Source organism: Mus musculus, chromosome 1, assembly GCF_000001635.26.
Source record: "Mus musculus strain C57BL/6J chromosome 1, GRCm38.p6 C57BL/6J".
NCBI classification, from domain to species: Eukaryota; Metazoa; Chordata; class Mammalia; order Rodentia; family Muridae; genus Mus; species Mus musculus.
In genome coordinates, this window is record NC_000067.6 from 38,900,048 (window position 1) to 38,909,307 (window position 9,260).

The following is a 9,260-nucleotide window of genomic DNA, read 5'->3' on the forward strand; positions in this document are numbered from 1 at the left end:
TCCTGCTACAGTTGTATCTCCATACTGTCTTGTTGTGGGTTAAGAGTCCTATAGTTTAGCTAACAGATTCTTCTAAAAACAAGAGCAGTAGACAGTTCTCCACTACACACCATATTCTCACAGGAGAGAGGCTGTCCTCTAGGAAGCGTGATAGGTCCTGTGGTCTGTGGTGTTTTAGAGCCATTACTTTTGCTGTGACAAAATAATAATAATAATAATAATAATAATAATAATAATAATAATAAAGCAACTTAGGGCCTCCTGCTAGCACCAGCAGAATGGACTCCTGAAAGGTGACCCAGCTGCTGCCCACTTCTGCAAAGTCCACCTGTTGCGCTTCCCAATTCCTGTGAACAACAGGCTACAGCAGGAGCCATTCAGACAATTGTTTTCAAATGAACAGGAACCATCCATGAAGCTGATTCAATGAAGGGAGATCCCTGGAGATCCCCAATGGCTTCCCTCACCACACATCCACAGTGAAGTTCCTCACTCCTGCAACCACTCCAACATCTGCCTGGCCATCCCCAAACAAGTGGTCTGACCTGTCTGTTACCAGGACCATCTTTCTCCCTAAGCAGAGCACACTAAGAGAACACAACCTTGACAACCCCTTGAACATGTTCTGCTAAGTGCTGGGGAAATCCATGGCTCCGAGGACGTACCGGCAAGAAATCTACTCAGAGCACAGCACCAGTTCCGAGCCTGACTCAAGCTGCTGAGACTCTCTTTTGTGGAGCCATTTTATCTCCTGCTTGATTTATATGTGAGAGTCTGTACCTTGAACTGTGTTTTTATAAAATTAAGTCTAGTTGAACCCTCAGCAGTGTATGGAAAATAAGTGTATTGTACCAAAAAAAAAAAAAAAAAAGCAACGAATTAAAAGAGTGTAGAGGTTTCGATGGGTAGAAATATTCGGGAAGGATTAGGAGGTGTGGCTTTCTTGGAGGAGGTGTGTCACTGAGGGTGGGCTTTGGGGTTTCAAAGCCCACATCATTCTCAGTTATTTCTCTCTCTGTGTATTTGTGGATCAGACATCAGCTCTCAGCTACTGCCTACCTGCCTACCTGCTGCCATGTCCCCAGACATGATGGTCATGGACTCTAATTCTATGGCACTGTGGGTTCCCAATTAAATGCTTTATATATTACAAGTTGTCTGGTCACTATGTTTTATCATGGCAATAGAAACATAACTAAGACAAGGAAAACGGCTTTGTGTTGACTTATCATTCCAGAGAGACGGAATGCATCCCAGCAGGAGAAACTCGAGGTCAGCTGGTCATCCTCCTCAGCCTCAGTGGTCTGGAAGCAGAGAGAGGATGAAGTCAGGGGTGCTTCCTTGGGCTCATTGCCCTTTTTTATGCTTATAGAGTTCAGGACCCAAACCCAGAGAACTGTGTGCATTCCAATGGGCAAGTCTCTCTCCCCAAAAAAACTCCCCCCCCATGCGCCCCAATTAACATGATCAAGACAATCCTCTATAGACCTACCAACAAGCCAACAGAGCTTAATAATTCTTCACAGAGACCCTTTTCCCAGATTTTTGTCACTCTGACAAAAACTAGCCGTACAGATGAGAAGTACACAGGAATCCTACCTCAAGGCAAAGGGTGGAGGTTGTCTGGAGGCCATGCATGTCTGTGTAAACACCTCTTCTGGAGCTGGCTCTTGGGCCCAGGACATCATGTGATCACCTCAAAGGCATCTTAGCGCCATCCCATTTGCCAAGTAATTCCTAAATTATGGCTACTGAATCTGAGCGGTAGAACGGGCACTTCGCTTCCTAAATGAACGAGATGGGTTTGTCATTTCAAAGAAAATGAGTGATATTCCTTGCCAGTGATAAAATGTAATATCTTGTGTTAATTTAAACACAATATTTAAACACAAAATATTCTGGAATATTTTCATCCACCACTGTGAATTTAGTAAGATTCCATTTTTTTTTCTGTTGAGACTGGTAGTATTATAACTAGATAGATAGATAGATAGATAGATAGATAGATGATAGATAGAACAATGGTATCATGTGAGGAAGGCATGCTTGCTTGGCCTTTGCTTTCTAAGGGAAGATCCTACCTCCTTTAAGGCCTCCTGGGAAGTGGGAGTGCCTTTTGTTCTAGTTAAACAACTGTAGCTGGGCTCAAGTGGAGCTGTTTTCCAGAAAGACTGCCTGACTAGGAGGCAGGGACTGTGAGCATTATCATGTGAGAAGGTTGAGAGGGGTGGGAGATTGAGTGAACGGACGGAGCTTCTGTTATGGAACCGCCATGAAAACCTCTGGGTTCCTGAGGCGAGTCTAGAGGCAGAAGAGCAAATCTAAGGGCTGAAAAGTAAGTTGCCTGGAGAACTCATGGAAGTTCTGGAAGCTCAGTGGCTCAGTGTCCTGTCCTTACAACCTGGCACACCACACACACACACACACACACACACACACACACACACACACCACACACACACACACACACACACACACACACACACCACACCACACACACACACACACACACACACACACACACACAAGCTTGCCCCAGGCTCCACCTCTACTGGCTGTTGCTGACTTACAATAAAACCTTATATTTAGTAAATCATTTCCCTACGTTCTAGGAGATGTCTTAGCAAGCTGCCAAACGTGGGGCTGTGGTATTATGGCTTGAATAGGAAGTGACCAGGATAGGCTCAAGTTGTGGGGCGACAAACTGGTGGTGCTATTCTGAGAGGTAGTGGAAACTTGGGGAAGTTTCCTCACTAGAGGAAGTGTGTTTCTGACGTCAAAGAAAAGGCAGTCTTGTGAGACTAAGCGCTTAACCTGAGCAACTGAATCCTTAGCCCCATGTGGTTAGTTCAAGATCACATTGAATTGGAGGATGCCTGTGAGTGTCTCAGGAATCAGATAATTAGTTGTGTTAGGTTTATAAGTTTATAAGTGATTACTCCATCAATGATTTAATGTTACAGGAAACAAATATACCCATTGATAAGCATTTGGATTCCATGTTGTAGTAATGGTTAAGGAACTAACCCTGCTAAGTGTGGATTTTAAGGAAAACTCAGGCCAAATTCCCTAAAAATAATGAAATATTTCTTCTTTTGTTCCACTTATCTATGTGATGAACTTTCTTCATATTCCTGGCCTAAAATAGTGTGTTGCAACAGACAACATACAGAAAGAATTGTACAAACCCATCTGTTCTCTCTTAGGTTAACTACTAAAGAGATTTGTAAAATTATATACAGTGAAAATAGAGCTATTTTTAAATGAATTTTTATATAATGAGCATAGTGGGTATATTCATTTAAAATGGATTAAAAGCTGTTTTAGCCTTGCGTCTTTGACTTCTAATACTCTCAAGCATATGTGGCCACAACTGAGGTTACCAGGGGCTTTAGGGTGTCCTTAAACATTTTTAAGCCTGTAAATGGGTCTTTAGATCATAATGTTCGGAAACCAAAAGACACTGAAATTCAAAAAAAGAAACTCAAATTCTTCATTATAAAAAAATAAATATAAAAGGTCTATACTGGACTCTTTGATCATGTTTTCAAATTCAAAGTTGGGGGTACCTGGTTTGGTGGTGGTGCTAGAGGACACACAAACTCCTTACCAACCAATATGCACTCCCATGCTTTCGAACCAAACCTTGGTCCTTCCTCATAGTGAGATGAACGAACAGATGCATCTAGAGAAACAAAGATGACCAGGAGGATGTATGCGGAGTGGAAAGCCATGATCCTATGTGAGTAGGGTCCTGCCAGCTCCTCCAAGAGATCTGTGACATTAAGATCCTATCATCTCTCCTTCCTTCGCTTCGGGTTAAACATGTATGGTGGAGAGGTTCTCTAGGTATGAGTGTTGAGATTGCCATTGTTACTCCCCCTTCCCTTTTTCTCCTGCCCCAGCAATGCCAAGGAGACTCAGTTGCAATGTCCACAGACAGCAGTCAGCTTTTTGTTACTGTAACAAGTACCCAGGATAAATCAACCTGTAGGAAGAGAGTGTTTCTTTTAAAGATCTTAGTTTCTGGCTTTCAAGACTTCTCCTTATTTGCTTCATTGACCTTGGGCTGACTGCATGGAACGCATCACAGTGGGGAGTGTGTGCTGGCCTCAGGATACCTGGAGCATAAGAATAGATGTTTGTGGGAGTTAGATGGCCACACAGTAAGTCTGGAGTGCCTGGATGATGTTCTGGCTCCTAAGTGACCCTGGCCATTCATGTGATTCACACTGAAGAATAGGTCATATGACTGGCAGTTCTCTCCTTCTGATACATGTCACACGTTAGACAGCAGACACAGCTGCTGTTCTTGATTTGTCTTTTGGAAGAAGGAGCATTGCTATCTTAGCTGAGACAGGAAAGCAATCGTGTCTGTTCTTTGTTGCTGTTTCTTCAGCCAAGGGTAACATCAATATCAAAACTTATACCCGTAATAGAACACCTGCCCTAACTTAATAGCCTAATTTAACCAAAAGCACATAGGACTAGGTGCTGGAGAGATGGCTCAGAGGTTGAATATGTGTACTTGCAGAAGACCAGTTTTTTCCCAGCACCCATGTTAGGTGCCTTGAGCTCCAACTCCAGGAGACCTAATACTGAGTTCTGTGGCTCTCTCTCTCTCTCTCTCTCTCTCTCTCTCTCTCTCTCTCTCTCATCTCTCTCTGTCCCTAGCTGTCTGTCTCTATCTCTGTCTCTCTTATCTGTCTCTCTCTGTTTCTGTCTCTCTTTCTCTCTGTCTCTGTCTCTGTCTCTGTCTCTCTCTCTCTCTCTCTCTCTCTCACACACACACACACACACACACACACACACACACACAGTAGGCCAACCCCAGAGCACACTAAATTTGTGTTCAGCTCCTAGAATATGCCTTAATTTATTTCTTACTTCTAAACATTTTTCTTAAGATCTTGGCACTTCCCACATGAATTGTTATGCTTCTGCAAATAGATTTCACTTCTGTCTTTCACCTGAATGACTCTATTTCTTCTTCTTACCCACCAGTCCTCACAGGCACCCAGGAAAACGATGACAAAATGACATGCTAGTGAATGACTGTACAGGCCTATAGTCCCAGCAACTTAGGAGACTGAGGCTGGAGTCATAAGTTCAAGGCCTGCCTGGGCTGCATAGTCATTTGAAATAGTGGAATTTTAGTTAAGATAGGACAGTGGTTTTTAAGATTGGCATTGAAAGCACAAGCCACAAAAGATAACACAGATTTCATTCAAAGTTTACAGTATTATTTTTTCCCCCAGAAGACATGTCTTAATCTCTCTTTGATGCTATAACTGCACATTATTCATAAAGAACAGCCACTTATTCACATCATAGTTCTAGGTCCTAAGGAAATACTAAAAGCATGGTGCCCACATCTGCCTAATTTGCATCAGGCAAGGACCTTCTTTCTGTGCCACAACACAGCAAAGAGCCTCACAGTCATGGTAAAGAGGATGGGAGCTTACTCTTACAACAAAATAAAACTCTAGGCAGGGTCAGGCAGATTTCTGAGTTCAAAGCCAGCCAGATCCACAAAGTGAGTTTCAGGACAGCCAGAGATATTCAGAGAAACCCTGTCTCAGAAAGAAAAGAAAGAAAAAAAAAAACAAACAAACAAACAAAAAAAAACCTCTCAAGAGCCCATCCTTCCACAATGGATCCAAGGTTATCATTGATCTATTCATGAGGACTATCAATCACTTCCCTATGGATCTAACTCCAAATCTTATTAATATGTGACTTGGAGCTTAAGGTTCCAACATGTGAAATCTGGGGTGTACATATCTACATGATAGCAAAAGGTCAAGAGACAAACCAAAGAGAAAAAATTCAAATCTATCTGTCTATCTATCTATCATCTTCCTATTTATCTACCATCTATTTACCTATCATCTATCTATCATCTACCTATTTATCTATCATCTATCTGCCTGTCTGCCTGTCTGCCTATCTATCTATCTATCTATCTATCTATCTATCTATCTATCTATCTATCTTCTACCTATTTATTTATCATCTATCTGTCTGTATACTTACCTACCTATCTTATACAGAGAGACACATGATAAAGAAATATGTAATATCTTTCTGTAGCTATAATGAAATACAGGGGAAACTACACATAAAAGAAGAATGACTTCAGAGGAGTCAGCCCACATTCAGCAGGGTCAGCCCACATTCAGAGGGGTCAGTCCATGGTTAGAGGAGTCAGTCCACAGTCAAAGAGGTCAGTCCATGGTCAAGGGGGTCAGTCCACAGTCAGAAGAGTCAGTCTATCGTCAGAGAAGTCAGTCCATGGTCAAGGGGTCAGTCCACAGTCAGGGGGCCAGTATAAAGTTGGGGGTCTGTCCACAGGCAGGGCTCAGCCTATGATCAGAGCTGTTAGTCCACAGTCAGAGTTGTCAGTCCATGATCAGGAGTCAGTCCGAGGTCACAGGGCCAGACCATGGTCATTTGTTGTTTCTGGACCTGTGGTCAGTGAAAAAAAAACCATTATGACAAAGAAAGTGTGAAAAATCTTATCTTATGGGTGAGGAGAGAGAGAGAGAGAGAGAGAGAGAGAGAGAGAGAGAGAGAGAGAGAGAGAGAATAAAAAAGAGAAAGAAGAAGGGAAAGAGTAATAGAGGGAGGGGAAGTTAGCGTCAAGGACCAGAATAAGGCAGATCCCCAAAGCCATGGTCCCTGCTTGCTCCAGCTGCACATCTGCCTCCTAATGGCTGTTGGCCCCTCCAACAGCTCCTCAGACTGACCACCAAGTCCTTATCACATGGCCTTTGGGGGACATTTGAGATCCAAACCATGACAGACTAATACCTAAATTATCTACAGATTTCTTAAGTTTAATAATAAAAATGCAAATAGCCTTGTTTAAATGTGAGCAAAAGTTCTGCATAAACATTCGTTCAGCTGTATAAATACCCAATAATCATGAGAGGATGCTCAGTGTCATTAATAGCAGGGAAATAAAAATCATCAAAATCTTAATGAGCTCTCATTTCACAGCCACTGACTATAAAAATCACTGGAAGAAACTATTAGCAAATTGACACTAAAAACAAAAGAGCTTTTATGTATTACTGGTGAGAGTGCACAATGGTAATTGCTTCAGAAAACTTATTCTGCTTCCACAGTGTTAAAATTAGAGTTATCCATAACCAAGTAAACAAATCCTCAGTATATACTCAAAATACTCAAGTGAAGAAAACAATATGTCTGTGCAAAAATGGGTGAGTGCTCACAAAATTACCCATAGTACTCAAGGAAACAATCCAAATGTCCATTGCGTCGAACAATGAATGCATTTCAAAAGAAGCATATCCATAGAGTGGAATAACTTTTGGCATCTAAAAGGGATGAGTCACTTATATATGTATAACGTATATGAACCTATAGCACATGTGAACCCTAAATACTGTGCTAACTGGAAAAAAACGACCACAAAGGACAAAGCACCGCATATTTTATGTGTCTGCATAAAATGTCTAGAGGAAGAAAATCTACAGAGACAAGATGTAAAAGCTTCGGAAGGGTCAGAAACTGCAAAGAGCTGCTAATGACACAGCAATCAAGGCTAGATTATTTCGTTTTTATCACCAGCTTAAGACTAACTTTATTTCAACAATTTATCCTTAGGAAATTGTACTTTTTTCCCCCTTTGCTCAGAGAAAATCTAAAATCACGATGAATCCTGTTAAGTGACTGAGTTCTTTACCTGAGGCAGAAAAGGGGAAAGGACATAAAACATAGGCCCCGCAGGTTCTCACAGTAATCTATCATTTGTTTGTCAGAAATGGGAACACCTAGTGAATTTTGAATACTATCAAAGTATGGGCCAAGAACTTGCTATTCTTGTTATCTGATTAAAAGAAAAATAATGGCTCTCCACCAGGCGAGCAAGATGCCCAAAGGAAAGAAGACCAAAGAAAAGAAGGTGGCCCCAGCCCCCACCGTCATCAAGAAACAGAAGGCCAAAAAGGTGGTCAATCCTTTGTTTGAGAAAAGGACCAAGAACTCAGCCCAAAAGAGATCTAACATGCTTTGTCAAATAGCCCTGCTACATCAGGCTGTAGTGGCAAAAAGCCATCTCCTATAAGCGGCTCAAAGTACCTCCCGCCAGTAACTAGTTCACCCAGGCCCTGAACAGGCAAATAGCTACTCAGCCGCTTAAGCTCGCCCACAAGTACAGGTCAGAGACAAAGCAAGAGAAGAAGCAAAGGCTACTGGCCCGTGCTGAGAAGAAAGCTGCAGGCAAAGGCGACGTCCCAACTAAGAGACCACCTGTCCTCCGGGCAGGAGTCAATACAGTCACCACCTTGGTGGAGAACAAGAAGGCTCAGCTGGTGGTGATTGCCCACGTCGTAGACCCCATTGAGCTGGTGATTTTCCTGCCTGCCCTGTGTTGAAAGATGGGGGTGCCCTACTGCATCATCAATGGAAAGGCCAGGCTGGGGTGCCAGGTCCACAAGAAGGCATGCGCCACTGTTGCCTTCACACAGGTTAACTTGGAAGACAAGGGTGCTTTGGCTAAGCCGGTGGAAGCTATTGGGACCAATTATAATGACAGATATGACAAGATCCGTCGCCACTGGGGAGGCAGCGTCCTGGGTCCTAAGTCTGTGGCTCGCATGCTAGAAAAGGCAAAGGCTAAAGAACTCGCCACTAAATTGGGTTAAATGTGCATAAATATAATTACAAAATTTAAAAAAAAGAAAATAAAAAAGAAAAATAATGAATTTATCTATCTAAAAGCTACTGGGGTGGGAGTGGGGCACAAGAGACAATGGTCATTTGTCCAGAGTGAAGAGAATCAGAAAACAACCCCTGGGTAACAAAGATGGCTCTGGCCCCAGAGGCAAGCATAACTCGTAACTCGAGCAGGTGGGCCTCCTGCCTATTTTCTCACTAGACTTCTTCTATCTGAGTGAGTCTCAGTTGAGGAATTGTCTCCATCAGACTGGCCTGTGAACATTTTTGTGGGATTTTTTTTTGAGTGCTAATTGATGTAGGAGTTTGCAACCCACCATGGGCGGCACCATTCCTAGGCAGGCGGTCCTGGGCTATATGAGAAAGCTGGCTGTATCAGAAGCTTGGCAGGGAGTCAGTAAGCAGCCTTCCTCACTGATTTCTTCTGTCCTGTCTTCCCACTGATGTACTGTGACCTGAAAGTATAAGATGAAATAAACTTTTTCTTCCTTTAAAAAAAAGATTTATTTACTTTATTTATATGAGTACAGTGTAACTATCTTCAGACACACCAGAAG

General features: G+C 42.5%; 1 pseudogene; it reads left to right on the top strand.

Moving 5' to 3' along the window:
• On the top strand, positions 7,879-8,698 carry Gm6621 (predicted gene 6621; annotated as a pseudogene).